The 21,829-nt window shown below is 48.5% G+C and overlaps 1 long non-coding RNA gene across 1 annotated transcript; it reads right to left on the bottom strand.

Annotated features, from left to right (window-relative positions):
* Positions 1–7,923: 7,923 nt before the first annotated feature.
* LOC128331972 (uncharacterized) lies at positions 7,924–15,733 on the bottom strand. Its single transcript, XR_008310494.1, has 3 exons — positions 15,688–15,733; positions 11,440–11,662; positions 7,924–8,114 (listed from the first exon to the last, which is right to left on the bottom strand). It is a non-coding gene; the product is annotated as an uncharacterized LOC128331972 (long non-coding RNA).
* Positions 15,734–21,829: the final 6,096 nt, after the last annotated feature.

Genomic DNA, 21,829 nt, shown 5'->3' with positions numbered 1-21,829 from the left:
CTTAGCAGGTGGGAATTTCTCATCATCAGAACTTGTACTAATATACCGCTTTCTCGGGGTAGGGTTTACAATTGTTTCTTGTACAATATCCTCCAAGTATCTCTCTGGGGAACCCATGATCGCTCAAACCGTGGGTCTGCAAAAACAAAGTGGCTCAGAGAGAAACGGGGTATTCCTACTGAATCAGAATGGCCAGACGTGTTCGTAGAGAGCTCACTTGACCCCGATAAGGTCAATAAAGTTGCACAAAATGGCCGCCCGACCATTATCACGCCTGCGCACTCGGACCGTTCCGGAGCCTGAAACCTATTCCTATTGGTCCAGGCTGACTAGGCGTGTTCGTAGAGGGGTCACATGTCCACCTTCGGACATGTCTGGACATATTCTGGGGTAGGGGTGGTAGGGTGGGTGCCAGACTTCCGGGGTGAGGGCGTTCCCCTACTTCTGGCCCTTCCCGACCACGTGGGGTCTCCTCTGGGCCTTTTCGACCAATAAAGTTGCACAAAATGCCCGCCCAACCATTATCACACCCGCTCACCCGGGCCTTTCCGGAGCCTGAAACCTGTTCCTATTGGTCCAGGGTGGCTAGGCGTGTTCGTAGAGGGGTCACTTGTCCACCTTCGGACATGTCTGGACATATTCTGGGGTAGGGGTGGTAGGGTGGGGGCCAGACTTCCGGGGTGAGGGCGTTCCCCTACTTCTGACCCTTTCCGACCATGTGGGGTCTCCTCTGGGCCTTTTCGACCAATAAAGTTGCACAAAATGGGCACCCGACCATTATCACACCCGCTCACTCGGGCCTCTCCGGAGCCTGAAACCTGTTCCTATTGGTCCAGGGTGGCTAGGCGTGTTCGTAGAGGGGTCACATGCCCACCTTCGGACATGTCTGGACATATTCTGGGGTAGCTATGTTAGGGTAGGTGCCAGACTTCTGGGGGTAAGGGCGTCCCCCACTTCTGACCCTTTCCGGTCACGTGGGGGTCTCCTCAGCCCCTTCTGATGATGTATTTCCGGTGACGTAAGCACATTTTGACAGCTGCAAGCCCCCGCCCCCCGTGACGTCACTGTGTCGTCATCCTCCAGCCACGTGCTTTTGTTTGTAAACAAAAGCACATGGTTTTTGACAGCAGGTATGCCCCTATACTACTAGCCTGGGTAAACTGCTGGGCATGCGAGCTGGGTAGGAAGGCACTCTCTGGCTCAGCTCCTCTCCCCCAGAAATCACTTCTCTCTCTCCAGCCTTTCCCTTGCACACAATCCTAAAACAGGAGCATTGTGTGAACTGCCTTTATATCTCAACGTTTTGCAGGTCACCATGAGTGACTAGGAATATTTCCGGCAACAATACTGTAGGCGAGCACAAAATGAGAGACTCCTCTCAACTCCTGAGTTCTCCACACACTGGGAATTTGGAGGGAGGAGGAGTCTGGCTTTGTGCTGGGCAAGCAGACATCCCTGGGGAGGAAGTTGGCAACTATGAAGAGCTGGCTACCAAAGCCAATCCACATCCGTAGACCCAATACATTTACAGTGGACAGCTGCTTACATATTAGATCAAACTAGTTCATCACTTTTCCGAGGTAGTGAATTCGCAGACCATTTGGTTATAGAAGTGATTAGCAATTGGCAGACTTCTGTCTACACTCAGCACACAATGAGCTACTGGCTTGCTCTCTCACCTACCCATGAAGGGAAGTCATGACACTTAAATGAAGCATACCTGCAGACTTGGTATGAAAGCTTCTTTTCACTGAAATGACAGTGAAAACAGCAGGTCATCCTTACTGTGATGAGGCAACTAGACCAGCCATTGAAGCCAAGATAGTGACTGGTTACGTTTTGCCATTTGTAGCTGTGCAGACTTGCTGTGGAAAGGGCCTCTATCTGGTACAGATGGAGACCTGGATATGAATTAAAAAAGAACTCTCTGTATATAGAACAGGGGTTCCCAACAGGGGGTACTAGTACCCCTAGTGGTACTTGAAGGGCTCTCGGGGCTATGCAGAGACCTCCTGCCACGCGATGTGTTCCTCATCTGAGGACTGCCGGCTGGAAGCCAACATGTTCACAGCGATGTATCTATTGTAGAAGGGGAGGGAGGAGGGTGAAGCCTCTCTCCCTGTGCTTCTGACTGGCTGGCGATGTGCGGAAGCTCAGCGTACTCCTTCCCTCATCCTGACCGACGGAATATTAGTGCCAAGTTTTAATGCTACAGTCATGAGGTAGGCTACTCCAGCCACAGACCTACATCCAGAGAAAGTTAGTCATCAGCAGTCTTCTTGAAATTAGTGGGACAAGTTGATTAATTTCAGTGGGAGTACTCTTGAGTAACTGAGTCTGGATGTAAGCCAGTGACTGGAGTAAGCTGTTTCATAACTGTAACCTTTAGATTTGTGTGTGCATAGATACACAATAAGCTGCGCTACACTGATGACACCACTCTGAGAGCTGAGAATGTGGCTCTAGTAATGAAAGTGAAGGAGCACAGTGAAAATATGGGGCTACAATTACATGTAAAGAAGACTAAACTAAAGACAAGAAAGGGGTACAGCAACCAGCCTCAGAATAGACACTGAAGACACTGAAGTGGTGGATAGCTTCTCCCTTTTAGGATGGACTGTCAACAGTAAAGGATCCAGCAGTCAAGAAATACGCCGCAGACAAGCACTTGGTAGGGTTGCAATGAAGGCCTCAGAAAGGATATTTAGATGCCGTGAGGAGTCTACACCTACAAAGATTAGAATCGTTTGGACAATGGTTTCCCCCATGACATTCTATGGATGTGAAAGGCGGTACTTTGAAGAAACAAGATAGAAAAAAGCATTGACGCTTTTGAACTTTGGTGCGGGAGTAGACTCTTGAGGACACCATGGTCAGCCAGGAAAACAAACCAATGGATCATAGAACAAATCAATCTAGAATTTTCACTCGAGGCAAAAATGACGAGACTCAAACTATCGTACTTCAGACAGATTACGCGAAGACCCAGCTCCCTTGAGAAGTCTATAATTCAGGGTGGAGTTGAAGGAAAGAGAAGAGGACAACCAGCAACAAGGTGGATGGACTCGCTTATGACAGCAATGAATGCATCACTGAGAGACCTGAGAGATCACCCTGGAGAGAATCTATCTATGTGGTTGCTAAGAGTTGACGGCACTTAATCAATCAATCCATCCATCCATCCATCCATCAATACACACACACACACACACACACACACACACACAGACAATCATTACAGGGTATCTGAATTGAAGGACTGGTCTGTGAGCAGAAAAGGTATGCTTGTTTTTAAAAAGGTTGGGAATCCTGTATTAGATGATTTGCACAAAGTTCTTCTCCCAGGGGTAGGGATGGAAGGTGAGTCCTGCCTGAAACATGGCATGGATGTGGGTGTGCTTGGGCACACCCATCTGAGATGCTTTGCTTGCATGATTGGAGCTACTGGAGTGTGGCTCCATCTTGTGCTACAGAGGTCATATGAGGCATTACATCAAAGCTGTGTTTGGATCCAGCAGGCCAACCACTCCTCTGCCAGAAGTCTATGTGCTCCCTGATTCTACCGTTGCATTGCACAAGCACAGTATTTTGAAAGAAATTCAATGTCCTGAGACGTTTTCTTCTAAAAGAAGATCTACTGTTCTCAAGGCTGTAATGATGGTCTTGAAAGGTGTGTCTAGTACCTGGTGAAATCTCAGAAGTGTGGGGAGGAAACTGGGGGTGCTGAATAGTAGAGGCTGGCAGGGATGCTGGGTGTTATTTCTGTTTTTAAGTGCTTTTGTTTTGCATCTGAAGATTGGATTGTAGATTAAATTTTCTGTAATTTGAAATGGTAGACTAGGTAGAGAGGCAGGTGGCCAAATGATAAAGAGACCATTTTCATCATCTTAACACAAATGTAAGAATTGCTCTGCTGGGTTGCATAGATGCATCTAGTCCAGCATCCTGTTTCCAACAGTGATCAGCCAGATGATTCATGAAAGCCCACAAGCAGGACATTAAGACCGCAGGCCTGCCCTGTTGTTTGTCCCCAGGACTTGCTATTCAGACTCATCCGGGGAGATATTACTCAATGGCTTTCACTCTTATACAGTTGGAGCTGTACCTGGGGCAGGCTGTGGCAGATGCAAAGGTGGCCTGGGTGTGCTTGTTGCTACCTCTCTACACACATCCTCGAAGCTGCTTCCACCACTCAAACAATATGCTATGGCAGTTTTGATTCAATTTGGCTGCTGCAGTCTGCTGAAAATTAACATCTCTCTCTCTCCGATACGGAGGAAGCCTCAGGCTTCCAGTCCGGAGGCAGACGGGCTCCCTCTTATCCGTCTTTCAAAGGACCAAAGCTCAAGTTATGCAGGTCTCTGCTTGAGTCTAATGACCAACAGACTTAATCTCTTCATTCTGAAGGACTCGCTTGAAAATGACCATCTTTCCAACTTCACTTATCTGGCTGGCTCTGGGATGTGTCTGATTGACTACTTTATCGCCTCAGGGAACCTTCTCCCTCTGGTGGAGGGTTTTGAGGGTTGTCTCCAAATTTGACAGTGATCATCTCCCCATCTCGCTCCTTCTAAAGCCTTTCATCTATCAGTCCCTTATGGAGAACCATGATCATCCCACCATATCCTTGGCGGGAGGAGCATATTGCCGTGCTAAATGGTCTCCACAACTGGATCAAGCACTAAGTGAGCTATTCGCCTCTGACCACCTGCAGCGTATTCAATCATCCTCACTAACTAACAACCCTACTTCTCCACCTTTGGTGTCCTACAATGCCCTCGTCCAGGAATAACAGCAGCTCCTCTCTCGCAAGATCTGTCAGCTACGTGCACAGTGCCAACAGGCCTCCAAGCAGTGGTTGGATAAGGACTGTGCTAAAGCCCCAAAAGCCCATCCCTACACCTATCAAGTCTATAAAGCTAGTTCTGGACAGTTGGCCGCACAGAATCTCCTTCTGCAGAAAAGACAGCACAAACTTCTGCTGCTTCGTAAGAAAAGAGATGCCATGAAAGATGCCTGGATGGGTCTCATTCAGGCCATTAGAGCCAAAGATTCTGCCATGTTCTGGCATCTTTACAAAGCACTCTCCCACTTATGAACCAAATCACCTGGACTGTCATCTTCATCCAGAGATCAGGGAGAACTATTTTCATGACCTATACAAAGAGCCTGCTGCTGTTTGCAGAAACTCCACCTGTGCCATTGAAGACACTCCAGCGTGGGCACCAGTGTCAACCTCAAAGATTCACAGTCTAGTCACCCAGTTAAGACTGGGGAAGGCTCCAGGCGAGGAGCGTATTCCACCAGTGGCCGTTAAAAATAAGCTAGACTGGTGGGCCCCTATCCTGGCTTCGCACTTCACCAATGTTGACACAAGTGGCCAAATTCCCAAGGACTGGGGGGGCAGTGATCATTGCCTTATATTTAAAAAGGGCAAGAAGGATGATCCGGCCAATTACAGACCCGTCACTTTGCTCAATACCATCAGCAAACCTAATGCGAGACACCTATCCGGGAAGCTTAAAGATGGATTGGAACAGGAAAATCTTCTTGCTGAGGAACAAGCGGGCTTCAGGGAAGGGGGTTCCACCATCGACCAGTGCCTAGTTCTAAAGCACCTTATCGGGAAATACGCTTCCTGCCGGGTGACCTCCCTCTATGCCGCCTTCATCGACCTTAAGGCAGCATTCGACTCCATCTCACGAGTCAAATGAAGGGAGAAGCTGGAAGCCTCCTCCATTGACCGGCGCCTGCTATAACTTCATCGCACCCTGCACGCGAACACATCACTCCAGGTGAGATGTAGCCCCCAAGGCCACCTCACAAGAGCTGAAGGGCATCAAACAAGGATGCATTCTGGCTCCACTCCCCTTCGACTTCTACATTAACTCTATGATGGGCCAGCTTAGCAACCCAGATTTCCACCCTCCAAAGCGCGCTGGGAGATACATTGCCATCCTGTTATACGTGGTTGATGCAGCCATCCTCTCAAGGACCCCCCATTGGCCTTAGAAGAAGACTGAGGGCCCTGACGCTGCACTGCAGGGAGAACTGCCTGGAAATCAATGATCACAAAACTAAAATGATGGCCTTTGTCAGGAGGCCCAAGATCCACTCTTGGCACATTGAGGGGCATAAGATTGAGCAAGCTGCACGCTTCAAAGACTTGGGAGTAGTTTTCCATTCTGGTGGCTCTAGGAAAGGCCATAAAGAACACCTGGCTTTAAATGTCCAGAGAAGTGCCTCTGCCATTCTCAAATGCCTGCCGACAAGAGGAGGCCATTATGTATCAGCGGCCCTTGAACTGTTCACAGCCCAGTCACTAACTATCTGCTCGATGGTGCCCAATTGGTCCCCTTCCAAAACATTGTGCTCTGGAACTTGTACAATCTAAATTCCTGCAGGCAGCGCTCCAAGTACCGAGATGTGTCTCCAGTGCCACTCTGTTATGCTCAAGTTAGTCACTCAGCGGGCCAGAAACTGGGAAGAAACAAAGCCCTGGTAACAGACAGTCTATTACTGACTTGGCATGATGTAATCCTATCCAACTAGCACGAGAAAGCATGTTTCATGTTTAGCATGTGCCAGGCTCTCCTTTTGATCCTGTGGCAGCAGGGCAAGTCAAGGCATGGCGCTAGGGGATAACTCTGAGGGACAAATTACTCTGCCAGTGGTCAGAGGTGTTGTGAACACTTGATACCTCTAAGGCAGACCTGCTCAACTTAGGCCCCCCAGCTGTTTTGGGATGACAGCTCTCATAATCCCCAGGCACAGTAGCCAATACACAGGGATTATGGGAGTTGTAGCCAACATCTGCAGGAGGACCAGATTTGAGCATCCCTGATCTAAACTCAGCTTACTCTTCCGGGACTTTCTCCCTGCCAAGTAGGAGCAGACCCAGGTTCTTGCTCACCTGAGGAAAGCTATGACAGCCTCACACCCTCCACAGCATTTCAAGGGGCACAGGTTGAGGAGACTGTTTCCTAGTTGGCAGCCTTTTCTCATTACCTTGGCCACCTTTCTGTTGGAAGTGAAGGACTTTGCACAGTCTCTTGTCTCAAAGACAGTGGAGGACAGACTAGTGAGTCAGAGGGCTAGAGGGTCAAGACACTGGTCATCCCTTCTCTACCGCTCTGACACTATCCCATTGGAATGTAGATTGCTACTCTCAGGGACACTTCTTTCCTTCCAGCCACTTCCTTCCTCTCCCCCTTCTCTTCCTTTTCCTTCTACCTTGGAACATGTAAGCTCCTCTCCCTGAACCATGTGTGCAGAGATGCAGAATCCATCTGTATCCAGCTAGCTAGCTAGATTAGAGAGCCTAACTCCTCACTTTCCTATATAGAATGGAGTTCTTTAATAAATGCCTTTTATATTGATTGGAAACTATGAACTGGCTCCAAGTTACTTTACTCTCAGCATACACGCATGCCTAACCAAATTCCGCTGTGTTGTGCCTCTGTGCACTCTGCTGTAATGAAAAAGGGATTCTCTTACCAGAGAGAATTCCCAACACTTTCAAGACTGGCAACTGGGGGCTGGCCAAGAAACTGCTGCCACCAAGCAGCCTCCTCCCCTTAAGCCCGTACACCAAAGCCTTTCACAAGTTACTACCAGAAGCAGTGTTTGGTGGGGTCAGGGGGGGGGGGCCTGCAGCAGAGGCAGCGAAAGGTGGGTGAGCAAGTCCTCAGGCGGATCTACCCCTGCTGCTGCTAGAGTTATGCTGCTAGAGTTATGATTGTCAGGTAACTGAGGGAAAGGAGTATTCTTCCTGCCCTAGAGGCACGCACAGTGCACAGGTGTCCCCATTTCAGAGCAGGAACCAGAATGCCCTAGAAAACCTCCGAAGCTTCCAAATGTTGTTCTGTACATAAGCAGAACTCTTGCTGCAGAGACCATGGAGGAAAAGAAGAGGTGTGTCTTTCAGAATAATGTGTTTTTTAATTATAATAATAATCACAGTAAGAATAACAATAATAGTAATAATAATATACAAAAATAATCATATTTACAAAAATAACAAATGTTGGTGTTTCACAGATCACCTTCCTCCCTGCTCAGTAGCGCTTCTTCAATCTTCGCTTCCTCCCTCCTCGCTTCCTGCACCCGAACTTCTGAAAATATGAAGTAGATAAAATCATTAAATTAAAATGCACTCAGTAAATTGGGTTTCCCCCAGTGAATCTGGGAGACATTTCTTTGTTGCCATTACAATGGCAAACTAGAAACTGTGGGCTGGTTTTCACAATTGCTTTTCCATAACCTTCAAACCTTGCTTTGTGGTTTGCCAGCACAGCCCAATTCTGGCTCTCACAGATCTTTGACAGGATTGCAGCTACACAGACAAGGTGTCTTGCAGCATTCCCGCTCTAAACCTGGTCTCCTACGGACTGAAATTATTGCAAAACCGTAATTCCTCATAGTGGGCTGGTTTATACAATTCTAATTTGAGTACGAGACGTGCCACGCAGTCTTGTGCCTAAAAGCAAGATCTGCTCATGAGCAATCCAAGGGTTTGCTGCCCAAGCCGTAGGGCTAGAGGCAGGAACTCTGGCCATGGACAGGAACTGTCTGTGACTTCCACTGCGCAATGAGAAGTCAAGACTTCCCCAGCCATGGTGCTCTGACTCTCAGACATGCTCTGAGCAAACTGCATGCTTGATCCAAAAGCTCTTGTCTCCAGCCAACAGCTTTTCTCCTTCAGCTGAAAGATCCAATGCTCTCAAGCCTCTGATCCTGGTAATATGCTGCCTCTACAAGCCTTGGATCCTCCCATCCTTTCCCCTTCTTCTCCTTTCCCCTCGTCCCTCTACTAATTCCTGATCTCCCCAAACCATGCCAGTCCTCAGCCTTCCTTAACCCCCCCCCTTTTTCCATCTCTATCTGAGTTGTATTAGGCTCTAGGAAGATTTAATACACACACATGTGTTAGTTAGGCACACTGGGTGAATATTGTTGCTGGTTAGGGTTGAAATACTGTTAGTAATATTGATAGAATGTTCTGCTTTCTGTTCAGTTAGATTGATGTTGTTATTCTTTTATACTCAATAAAGCCCATTGAATCATTTAGGTTTGGTTTGATCTCCTTTCTTCCTTGCGTCCAGATCCTACATGGTCACTATATAAAAGAACTTGGTCACTTGGTGACACTATGAGACAGGCCTCATTTTGTATGCTAGCTAATGAGCATATTCAGTATATAAATCAGGCCTGGACCACAACAGGAGGAAGCAGAACACAGTGCTACAATCCAAAAGGAAAGAAGAAAGCATTGCAGAGCATCTATAAGTGTCAACAGTTGCACGCTGAGAACGGTTAGTTGCACTAACAGCACTACAGTGGAACAGTGAGGCAAATCAACATTATGCAATAGATGGAGGTACCAGTCACCGCAACTGTTTTGCTTTTTTAATTAAAATCAGCTAGTGAAAAACTATTTGTCTGAGCAAAGGGACAAAAAGCAAAGGATCATGATATTTCCCCCCAGCAGTTATTTTTTTCCTCCTTAATGTTGCCCTCTCAAGGCTCCTTTTCCATCCATGTGAGAAAAAAGCAGCCAGAGGTAAAAAACACTCCACCCATTTCTCTGCTGAAACTCGCAACTGCCAGTGGCCATGTGTAATTCGAATCACAACCACCCACACCCGAGAGAGTATTACATGTGTCTGTTGTAGAAGGCACATCTTAGCCCTGAGACTGTTTCTACAGCTAATCTGTGGAATGAAGAAGAAAAAAGCCCACTAGCATGTCACCATCAACTGTTGACTGTCTGGACAAACACAGAAAACACCCAGTGCAAAAAACTAAATACAGTTTTATAATAAATCACTAAAGATGAACCATGACAACTAATCGCATAAGAGTTATGCCTTCTACAAAATAATTCAAAGCAATTTATTTTTGCAAATCCCTATTCCACGAAAGCAGACAGCAAAGCTATTACCCATGAGCTGCTGGAAGGGCAAACCAGCACAGCTAAGTACCTACTCTCTTCCGCACTCCTCCCCTCTAACCCCCTCCAACAACAGAGCACAGAGAAAAGCCCAGCCAAAGAAAGGAAGATTGGATTTGAGCTGGATGGGGAGAGGGGTTGCCTGCAAAATTTTGTTTACTGAATAAGGAGCACACCTTGGAATGAAGAGGTGCTTTCACGCAGCAAGCCTACGCTGAAATGAGACTGAAGAGCTCCCTCCGGCTCTTTAGAGCTCTAGGCCACGCCCTTTTGCATGTGAAGTATCACATGATGACATCACATGCAAAGGGGTGTGGCCTTGAGCTCTAAAGAGTTGAAGAGAGCTCTTCAGTCTCATTTCAGGGCAGGCTTGCTGCCTGAAAGCATCTATTTTCCCCCTCTGGAGGAAGAGAAAGCGGAATAGATGCTTTAAGGCAGCAAACGCTCCCTAAAAATAATCGGAAAGTCAGTGCTCTGGGGGGGTAGGGGCAGGGGTGCAGGCTCTCCGCCGGGACTCAGATTTCTGTTGTGCGACTTGCGCGAATGCATGAGTGGGGGTGGCAGCAGGCACCCAGCAGGGGGGGATTTTCCAAAACAAAACAAACCAACCCTGAAAAAAACACACACAACTGTGGTGGTTGGGTGCGGGGCATGGCAAGCACTTGGCGCTCCCCTGCAACTGGCGCCTAGGGCACATGCCCTGCCTGCCCCACCCTGATTACGTGTCTGCATGGCCCATTCAGTCGGCGAGTGCTTTCTGCGCTGGCCCAGTAGGGTTCTTCCTTCCTCTCCCTGTCAAGCAAGGCAAAGAAGCCCCCAGCTGGGCAAACACAGAATGCACTCTCCAGTTGGATGCGCCACACATGCTGCTCAGCCCCAGAAACGCCTCCTGCATTGGTGTCCTGACACAGGGTGGAAGGGGTATGGCCGGCCGGAGACAGCACAGCCGGGGACAAGCCTGCCATCAGAGGAGGAGGCAGCGGCAGTAGCAGTATCTGTGTAGGGAGACCCGGTGCTGGCAGAGGAGACCTCGTCGGGCGGCGGGGGAACAGGCCTGGCAGCATTGCCAGGAAAAGGGCAGGCGCCTCCCTGTCCAGTGTTGCTGCCAGCCATCCTACGCCCCGGAAAGAGACTGGGAGTGGGTGAAGTACTTAAAACAACTTTCTCTGGCCCACCTTTAACAAGCAGAGATTCCATTTCTTTTCTGACTATGTCTTAGTGGGAACTGATTCATTTGTGATTGTTTTAAGCCTAAGTATATTGCAATGCATGCAGAGCATCCTATATTAAGTCTGCTCAAAGGGGGAGTAGATGGTTCATGTAGGGTAGAGTAAACTGGTATGAGTAAAAGGTTGTGCAAATTAGCTACCTTGAAAAAAATGTATCTGACAATCGTACTTTGTACTAGGCTGTCTTACAGACCAGCTCTAAAATGACGAGGTTAATGAAAGGAAGAAGCAGGCCCAGATTACTCTACATTTACTTACCCCATTTAAAGGCGGAGGTGCAGATGGAGGTACGGCCTGATGTACGGATGGAAGTGCGGATGGAGGTGCAGATAGAGGTACAGGTGGAGGTGCAGATGGAGCTATAGAATGATGTACGGATGGAGGTGAGGATGGAGGTGCAGATGGAGGTACAGACTGATATACGGATGGAGGTGTGGATGGAGGTGCAGATGGAGGTTCAAACAGGGGTGGTGTTGTGGACCTGACAGAATGAAAACAGACATTAAAGAGAATCTGCTGCATCTAGGCCAGCCTGAGCACATTTGCTTACAGCACTACACAAACCAACCAGATACACCTTTACTCCAAACAGTCTGTGCTCTATCAGAGGCAAAGGTGCACCTAGGTAATTTTGGAGCCTGGACCTAAAGGTTTCTGGAGCACCCCACCCTGCAAATTAAGCATCATGCCCCTACACACACATACACACATGCAATATTTTTAATACGTGGGTTCTTGAGGGCACAAACAGCAACTAAACTCAAAAGAATGTAAGAATATAAAACAGATATACTTATGCAGATATGCACTAGCAGAAATGTTTCAACACACAACTTAACATATTCCCATCCCACATATCTCCCCCCACCACTCCCCCCTCTGTCTCTAAAGCACCTGAAACAGGTCACAGTTATACTTGAGTGCCTGGTCCATTGAGGGCCAGTGGAGACCACACCACCCAAAACAAACTAAAAAGGATTTGGGGGCCCCCAAGGGGTGTGGAGGCCAGTGTTGCCTCTAGCAGGGATTTCCAGATACTGTTCACTACAACTCCCAGCAATACCCTTTGGCTGCAATGGCCTTTGGCTGGGGATTCTGGGAGCTGTGGTCAACAACATCTGGGAATCCCTGTTAGAGAGAACACTGGTGGAGGCCCTGGACTTCGGCCCCAAAGTTCAAAGTGCCTAGCTTCATATGTCCCAAACAGGACCTTAAGTTCTTCTTCAGAGGCCCTCCTCTGAGTGCCCTTGCCAAAGGAGGTGAAGTGGGTGGCTACTAGGGAGAGGGCCTTTTGGGTGGTGACACACCATTTATGGAATAGCTTCCTGAGTGAGCTTCGCCTGGCTTCCTCACTTTGTTCTTTTAGATGCCACCTAAAGACCTTTTTGTTCTGTCGGGCTTTTAAAATTTTGATTTTCAAATTTGATTTTTTAAAACTGATTTTTAAAGAGTTTTAAAATGTCTTTGTATTGCATTTTGTATTTCCTCTCCCCACCCCCACCCCTGCCCCTTTTGGTCTCTTATGATTTAATGTCTTGTATGTTTTCATTTCATGTTTTAATTTCATGTTGTCAGCCGTCCAGACAACAATTTGTTATGGGATAGCTAACAAAGTTGTTCATCACCATCATCGTTATCGTCATCATCATCATCATCATCATCATCATCGCCACCTTAAATTTATTACAGGCTGATATCCAGAGCAGCAACCAGAAAATCTGCTCCTAACTCAGCCAGATTGTTCCGGAGCGGAGGGCAGAGGCGGATCCAGGGTGGGGCAGCCAGGGCACGTGCTCTGGGCGCCCCCTGAAGGGGGCATAATTTCCATGCCCCACCATCACAAGATTCAACCAGCGGGCGCCGCTGGGGGGTCCCGGTATCTCCGGATCCCAGGTGGCCGGCGAGCGGACCAGTGGCACCCGAACCCCCCCCACTCACTCGCACAGGCTGCAGCAGCACACTCACACGAGATCTCTGGGCAGCGTGGGACGGGGGCGGCAGGTGGGTGCTCCCATTGGATGGTGGAGAGCGCAGGCCAGGCCCGAGAGCTGTCTGGGCCACCCGCACCAAGCAGGGTCCACGTGGCAGGGAGACTCGCAGCAGCAACCGCTGGGTGTTTTCATGCTGCTGTTCCGTAGTTTGTGTGCTGCTGTTTGTTGCCCAGCAGGCCACACAGCGTCTGCCTGCCCTGCTGGCTGGCTGCATTCTTGCATCAACTGCATACAGATTCGTCATAGGAAGGTAAAGAGCACTGATGGGGGCAGGAAAGAGCAGCCAGAATTGCTCCCCTCCCCCAGGGGCGTATCTAGGGCAAAGAGCGCCTAGGGCAAGCACTGGAATTGTGCCCCTGGGCTTGCCAGGAGTCAACACTGACTTGGCGGCACACTTTACTTCTCAGCAAGGTTCAGAAGTCACATGAGGGAGAGACATCCATGGATGGCAGAATGTCCATCAAGTGTTTTGAAATATGAATCTCAACGTTGAGACATACCTACAATCCGGAAAGTACATCCTTCCAGAAATCCCTCAGGGACCTCTTTTTGCAAGGCAACGGATACTGACAGAGGCAGGGAGAACAGTGAACATCGCTCCTCCCTCCTGCTGCATGCACACTCTGCTGCTTGGGAACGTTCTGGATGAGTTAGCAGCAGCCTCTTGCTGCTCGGGATGTCAGCCACTCTTTTCCATTCAATTGGCTGCGGTGCCTTCCCACTGCGCCCTCTCCTCCCTCTTAAAGAGAGGCCTAAACATAGTTACATAGGAAGTTGCCTTCCACTGAGTCAGACCATTGGTCCCTCTAGTTCAGAAACTTAATGGGGTTCGAGGCGGCATTCTTCTCCTCCCTCGTCATTTGGTCATCACTTGGCAATTACTTCTCAAAGACAGAAGCTTTTTCAAAGTCGCTCAGCTGTAGCGCTAGATCCAGTGTCAGCTCCAGTGCCGATGCTGCCCGAGGTGAGGTCCATGCGCTGCTGGCCACACCCTTGACACTGACGGCAGCATCCGGGGACAAGGCCAGAACTGCCTCTTTCATGCACCCATTCCTCTTCACTGCCATGCGGAGGGACTTTGAACTGCAGATCAGCAGTGTGGGAGGAACCAGCTCCCTTTTCACCCTCCTCACTGCTGAACCTGCAGTTCAAAAACCCATCCCCAATGGGGAAGAGCGAAGGAGGTCACGGAGAAAGGGAGGGAGGGTGGCGGGGAGCCAGGAGTGGCTGGCAGGTGAAGTGGCATCTGGCCGGCGAAGAGCAGGGCACTTAAGCGGGACTGTTATTCTGCAAGCAGAAGCCTTTGCTGTCATTATGCTTGAAATGCAGAACTGATTCCAAGTGTGTGAACAGGGCGCTTTCCAGATTGCACGCTATCACACTGTCACAAAGGGTCCCTTAAGTGTGCTTCTGTGGAGCCTGTGTTTTGACATCACAGCCCCTGTGTTGTAAGGAAGGTGCCTTTCCTATTTCTGACACCGCCTTTTGGATTTTATTGCTGTGTCACAGCCCTATAATGTTGCATCTGCATTGCAAAAATAAAATAAAATAATAGCTGTGTCTGCCCATTGTAGGAGGCTTTCCCCCTTATAATGGCTCTCTAATGTCGTTTGAATTTGGCACCACAAAACGTTGCAGTTTACACCGCTTTTTGCGGTGCACGGCTCACAATCTGGAAAGCACCCTGGTGACCAAATGATGGCCAACCTGCACATGACCTGAGAGCCATCATTAGAAGACAAGTGCAACCTGGAAGCAGACCCTTTGGACTCTCAGTCACAGGGGGCCCCAATCTGGGAATGTGTTGTGCAGCGAGGGGCAGAGTCAAGACTTTCCTACTGTGCTCTATCCATGTGAAAATTTGCCCCACCATACCAAAGCGGCCATTTGCCCCCAAAGTAGTGATTTGGCATTCAAAATGTATTCAAAATGGCATTCAAAAGGTAAAGAACAGGGGAGCAGTCTCACAAAAATAAAAGTAAAGTAAAGTGTGCCGTCAAGTCGATTTCGACTTCTGGAGTCCACAGTGTCCTGGGGTTTACTTTGGCTAAAATACAGGAGGGGTGTACCATTGCCTCCTACCACGCCGTATGAGATGATGCCTTTTCAGCAACTTCCTATATTGCTGCTGCCCCATATAGTACCTGCGGGGATTCGAACCAGCAACCTTCTGCTTGTTAGCAGGATGACCCACGCGAGTGTATGGAGGAATCCTGGGGAGACTCCCGGGATCAGAAGGCTTGTTTGAGCCTCCCAGCGGAGGTCTCCTGGTGTGTGGCTGTGGCACGGAGCCATGCCAAGGCGCCACACGATCAGAAAACCCGGGTTAGTGGAGCACTCACTCAGCTGGGTTGAAAGGAGGGCTACATTGGCGGGCTAGCTGCCAGAGAATCACTGGGCTCACCCGCAAGCCTGGTGGGTCTCACGAGGATGGAAAACAGGGCTGGGCTCCTTTCGCCCGGTTTTCCTCCATCATGAGAATAGCCTCATTGGATAGAATACAACCATTACTTACATTCTTCTTGAGCTGGGCCTTCTTGGAGGCGATTGTACTCCCGCTGGCGGGCTTGGTGGACCTGGCGGGCTTGGTGGCGCTGGTGGCACTCTGACAAAGAGAGAAGAGCCAAAGTTATGTGGCGCTTGCAGAGCAGTAATAGGGTCTCCAATGGTTTCACAACTGGGTATCATGTCTCCAAGACTGTTTGGCTGTTATGAACCTGGCTGTATTGGCACAGCGACACTGCACCAATTTGCCTTGCAAAAGTGGTTCGCATCATGGCCAAGATTGTGTTAGTGGTCGAAAAGAGAGAGCCTTAGCAATGAACCGCTTGTATCGAGAACAGGGTACTGGCTACACTTTTAGAAAGAGCAAATCCAAATGGTGTGCTAAGTAAGGCGAAATCCTGCAACAGGAATCAATGACGTACATGAAAGAGTATGGCATCATGTCTTCCCAGGTTTGCACAATTCCTCCGGCTTCTACAAGCCAGGGGGAGGGCACAAAGATCTATGCCCAGTGCCGAAGTCCCACATTTGATTCAGCTTTACAGGTGAATGACAGGCAAACTGTTCCAATGGGGAAGCCATTAACTGTCTCTTGAAGCGAAGAGAATACCAGGGCAAAACAACATGAACGGGGTGGGGGCTTAATTGTTCTTGTCTTCTCGACAGTGTCTCCCGCCCTCTTCCAGCTCCAGATCCAGCCTGGGCAATAGAAGGCAGATAGAATCGCCCCCCTCCCGCAACAGCAGGACAGAGCTCAGCAGCGATCCAAACCATTCTTCTCGGCGACCTCAGCCTGTCGGGGAGGAGGAAGCTTCGCCAAGGGGAAGTTTGCTTCTCTCCCGCCTTCCATGACCTCGGGCTCCCAGCAGCTCCCTCTCGCTCTCGCAGGCACGCTGCATGGGCGAGGAAGCAGGGAGAGCAATGGCAGGCAGGCAGGCAGCTGCCTTTGCGCTCCCTTGCAGGCATGCTGCACGGCAGAATGGAGAGAGCCAGGACTGGCCGGGGGGCCCTCCGAGGCTGTGGGCCAGGAGGCATTCGTCTCCCTTTGCCTCATTAGCGGGACGCCCCTGGACATCAGAAACGAGAGCGGCACCTTGCTGACAGCGCAGGGACCGCGATGCCAAAACACAGGCAGGACGGAAGCACACTGAAGGGGCAGTAGTGACACGGTTTTAGCATGTAATCTGGACAGTGCCCAGGCTATGAAAGCGGATATTAAGCACAGCCCATTCCCACGAACGTCTACTCAGATTGAAGTCAATCCCCTTGAGTTCGATGGCATGGACTCCTACATATATGTAGGGAGGGGATTAATGCAGAGGGCAGCTGTTTAAATTCAGCATGAGTTCGGGAGTCAGGAAAAGCTCATTTGCAGGCTCATTCTGGGAAATGGTGGGAGAGAGGCATGGCAATCCACCCTATCAACCCCATCATTTTGTCCTCCATTTCCCAAGTTTATTTATGTTCTTGCACATTAGAGAAAGGTTTCATTTAAAAAACAAAAAAATAAAACAATACCAAGCTGCCCAAGGAGTCCCTCAATGCAACTTCCCACATCAGCACCTCAAAGCTGGCAAACCTCTATTGAAAAACAATTGTGGAAGAGACATTGCAGGACATATAGTGGCCACCAGGGCCAGGAAATGGCAGAGCATCATAATCAACCACGTTGTCATCAAACCACTCCTCATGTGCCTCAATAATGCAATGCCTGTCCACCGGGGGGAGGAAAGACAGGAGGGGGATGCTGAAAACATCGGAACGCAACAGGCTAGCAATGACGTCGTCTAGATTCTCTGTAACAAGTGAGTGACTGAAAGAGAGTGATTCTGAAGGAAAGGGCTAGTGTGGGAGCAATCAGAGATAGGATGTTCTGTAACCCATGCAGATCTGAGAATATTCCTTTCATTTATACCTCTCCCGGCTGAATATAGCCTTGTCTCCTGAGGAGTCCTCATCATGCTGTTTCTTTCCCCCGACTTTATCCACACTCTCCTTGAGCCGAAGAGGCTTACCGAGCACTGGAGAACCTGCACTGGAAGACTGAGCAGAAGAAGGGGTCCGTGGGTCACAATCTCGTGACAATGAGTCACAACAAACCAACTTCAGGGTTTGGGGTGGCTATCATGCCATTATTTAGAGGTTTTCTAGATGACAGTAAAATATGCTACAAACGGAGCTTGCCAATGAATATCAGCTGAGAGTGCACAGAGAATCCAGAGCCTCCTGCAGATGGTTGCTTTTTTCTTCTGGCATCTGATGGGGAGGTCACATGGGAAGGAGGCTGCTGGTGCGATTTTCACTGCGCCCCCTGCTGGCCACCTCTTGCTTCTCGTTATTAACCCACCCCTTTTCAAATTCATTTGCTGGTGAATGTGAGCTAATCACCAAAAGCAAGGAGTGGCCAACAGGGGGGTGCAGCAAACATTGCACCAAGGGCCTTTTCCCCACGTGACCTCCCCATCAGATCCCAGGAGAAAAATCAGCACCAATCTTGGGGAGGGTCTGGATTCTCTGTAAACTCTCAGCTTGTATTGATTTGCAAGTTCTATACAGAGCATCTTTGACTGCCGTCTAGAAAACATCCTGGATATATGATAGTAATGCCCACCATTTCTTGACATTAGAATGCCAAAGGGAAGAACCCAGATTGGGGCCATACAGAGGAAGAAATGTGCCTCTGTGGGCAGGAGGAGGAGTCTTCATCGCGGGGACAAGGAGCAGCTTTAGTTCTCGTCATCAAATAGTTTCTAAGTGGACATAACATTCACTTTCACAGAAAAGTGAATGGAAGATCGCCTCCTTCAGAAAAAAGGTCAAGTGAAGAATACTGCTGTGGTGAGGACAAAAATGTCTATTTCTAAAATTTCTGTTTGGATACTTGAAAATCATATGAGGTACAATGAAGGGAAGTTAAGATGGTGTAGAGTGGTTGGTTTTTTAAATCAAGAACTTGCATAATCAGATCAAATAACTTGCAAAATGAGATCTCAGTCTATTTAGGGAATCAGGAAAATTTCTACAGTATTTATTGGCTTTTGGGGCAAAACCACCTCCACAAATATTCAGCAAATGAGGAGAAATTTGCTTGGGAAATTTTTTCAGATGAATTGCCAACAAAGGTTTCCAGAAAATCCATATCTCTGTTGACGATGGGAGAACATAAGCTATCTCCTTACCTGTTTTGCACCTTTCTTCTTTCTGCCTAGAAAGGGCCTTTGAATGAGAATAAAAAGAAGAAATTGACACCCAGGCCTGATCATTGCCTTGGAATGCTTATTTATTTAGTTATTATTCATTGGATTTCTATACTGCCCTTCCAAAAATGGCTCAGGGCGGTTTACGCAGAGATAGAACAAACAAATAAGATAGATCCCTATCCCCAAAGGGCTCACCATCTAAAAGAAACATAAGACAAAGACCAGCTACAGTCACTGGAGGCACTGTGCTGGGGGTGGATAGGGCCAGTTACTCTCCCCCTGCTAAATAAAGAGAACCATCATGTTAAAAGGTGCCTCTTTGCCAAGTTAGCAGGGGAGATGGAGGAGGGAGAGAATGGAACAAACTGAATGAAACGTTCTCTCAAAGAAATGGGTGATATGTGTTTTTTAGTGGTAGTCACAGCTGGCGTACCAATTTTCCCCTACATGAAAAGGGTTGTGCAAATGGGGCACATGGGATAGATTTGTACCCTGAAATGTCAAAAATGGAGAAGGCATAATGACACTAGGAGGAGAGGTTTTGGAATATGAAGTCTGGGAGTGTGTGGGTAGCTGAAGAACATGGCCAGAGACTTCTGCAGCACACAGAAGTTCTGCCCACTGAACACTGGAGGATCTGACAGACACTGTTTGCATCCTTTCAACTTTTCATCCACTGCCTTAAGGCCTAAAAAATGGTTTTCTTTTTTTAACATGGAAGTGGACACCCAAATACTGAGCTTGAGACCAGGTCCTGTGCGTAGAGTCCCAAGACTGCAGAATCACAGAAGACCAGGCATTCCTGAGCAAGGCTTACCATTTCCTTTGAGGGGTGCCATCCTTAATTGCAGAAAGCTGAGAACAGATCTGTTTGTCAAGAAAAAGAGAGGAAAGACCATGAGCAACCAACCACCACGTAAAGATTTCCTGCAGCTGGCCAGAGCCAATGATTTGGGTGGTCAACCAAGAAATTGGTTTGTTAGCATTCCTGTCATGATAGTGCTCCTAAAAAAGAGAGGTGTTGGAGCTCATTGTTGATTGGATCTTCCAACTCTAATCCCTGTTGTGAGGAAATGCCTGTGTGTATTCAGGGGTGAGGGAAAGACACTGAACGTGCTCAGAGACCCTGCAGTCTTTGCACGCTTCAGGTCCGAGCTCTGGGATTAGAAACAGCAGCTGAGTTCACCAGAGGTAGAGGCAGGATGAACTCTGGCACAAATGAAAGCTCTCTACAAAGCATGAGTATTTGGCATATCCCGTGTGAAAGTAGTTCTTCCTCAGTTGGGGGGGACTGTGTCTTTGTGGGACATTCGCTTCCCACCCCAAGCCCTTGGATATGGCAGTTCATAAATCCAACTTAAAAATGCATTTTAGCTTACCTCAAACAGGCAAATTACTGCCATGATCATCGTTATCACTGCAGTCACTGAAATAGCAAACAGCCTTTTGCCATAGCCATATTCTGGGATTCCCTGGCTTGCAATCTGCAAGGTGGGACAAAGGAAAGGGAAAGGGAAAACAGGCTTTTTTGTCTTTCTACCTTTTTCTCCCCCCACCCCGCTCAGAATAAAAAACACCACTTGTACTGCTCTCTATTGAACTTGCTCTCATATGGACATATGCAATTGTCTTCTACCAAGTCAAACATTGGTCCATTCAGCCCAGTACTGTCTACTCCTTTTTACAGCTGCTCTCAGCCCTGAAGCCTTAACTAAGAGGCTAGAGATTAAGCCTGGACTCTCCTGAATGCAAGACATGGGGTATATTGCCAAAGAGAGAACAACTCTATTTGAAAATGGAAGTTTACACAATTTCTCCAAGGGGTGATCTGACGGGTTTGTTGGCCATTGTGAAATTTGACAGCATTACCTGCTGACCATTTGCTACCAATCCATGATGGGAATCAAGTCTTTTGAGACCATCAGAGATTGGTAGCAAATGGCCAGCAGATGGTGCTGTGTAATTGTGTGATGGTTAGTGACATCATCCGAATGCATCACGGAGAAATGGTAACAAACTCCATTCACATCACAGATTGGTAGCAAATGGCCAGCAGATGGTTTCACCTCATCACCTCCATTCCCTCCCAACCTTGCCATTCATCTCCCCACCCACATGATCGCCACTGCGATGAGCAGCAGCGCAGCAATCTGGAGGCTGGGGAAGCAAAGCCTGGCCTCCAGGAATCCCACAATGCAGCACCACACCAGCAGCATTGTGCATGGAGAAACCCTAGAGGCTGGGTTGCTCCTTCCCTTGGCATCTATCATTAAAATGGTTGCCAGCAGCCTGAAGGGAGCTGCCAGCACCCCAGCTGCCCACATGACCAGATGGTGAGGGAGGAGGCTGCATGTACACCCTCCTACCTCACCTGGACTACCCAGTCGAGGAGTGCCGGGATTGGGACCGATCCTGGCAGTTCTCATGAGCAGCTCTGCCCAGGTGGGGCTGCACTAGCATGGCTAGTGCTGGTCGTGAGAACGAATGCATTGTCGTTCTCAAGTGCAATGGATATCGTGGTACTTATTTTACAGACAGAAGTGAGAGATTGATATTATTCTGCATGAAATATATTCTGCAAAAGAGTGTGATCTTTTCTGTGTGAAATATATTTAAATTAATTCAAAACCAATTCAAATGGCCTGAATCGGTTACCCAACCACTTTTTAAAGGCCATGTCTCAATCGGAACAGAGTTTATTGCAATTTGAAAAGAAAGCATGAACGACAAACCCAAATGTTTCATGGGTTGACTCTATGCTTTCAAGAAGCCAGTGCCAGGTGAACTCCCATTGCCTCCCCTTGTTCACGCCCAGTGAGCCACATCCAGGTCAGCTGATTGTTGCCCAAGCTCCTCCTGACAATGCATTAGTAGGCTTGACAACCCCTCAGGCTTGACAAGCTTTGCCCCTTACCTCAGGATTCACCCGTTTTCTTGGATTTCCTGTGGCCA

Source organism: Hemicordylus capensis, chromosome 6 (assembly GCF_027244095.1).
Source record: "Hemicordylus capensis ecotype Gifberg chromosome 6, rHemCap1.1.pri, whole genome shotgun sequence".
NCBI lineage: Eukaryota > Metazoa > Chordata > Lepidosauria > Squamata > Cordylidae > Hemicordylus > Hemicordylus capensis.
Note: the sequence above shows the minus strand (reverse complement) of the source record. Positions and strands in the feature narration are given on the sequence as shown.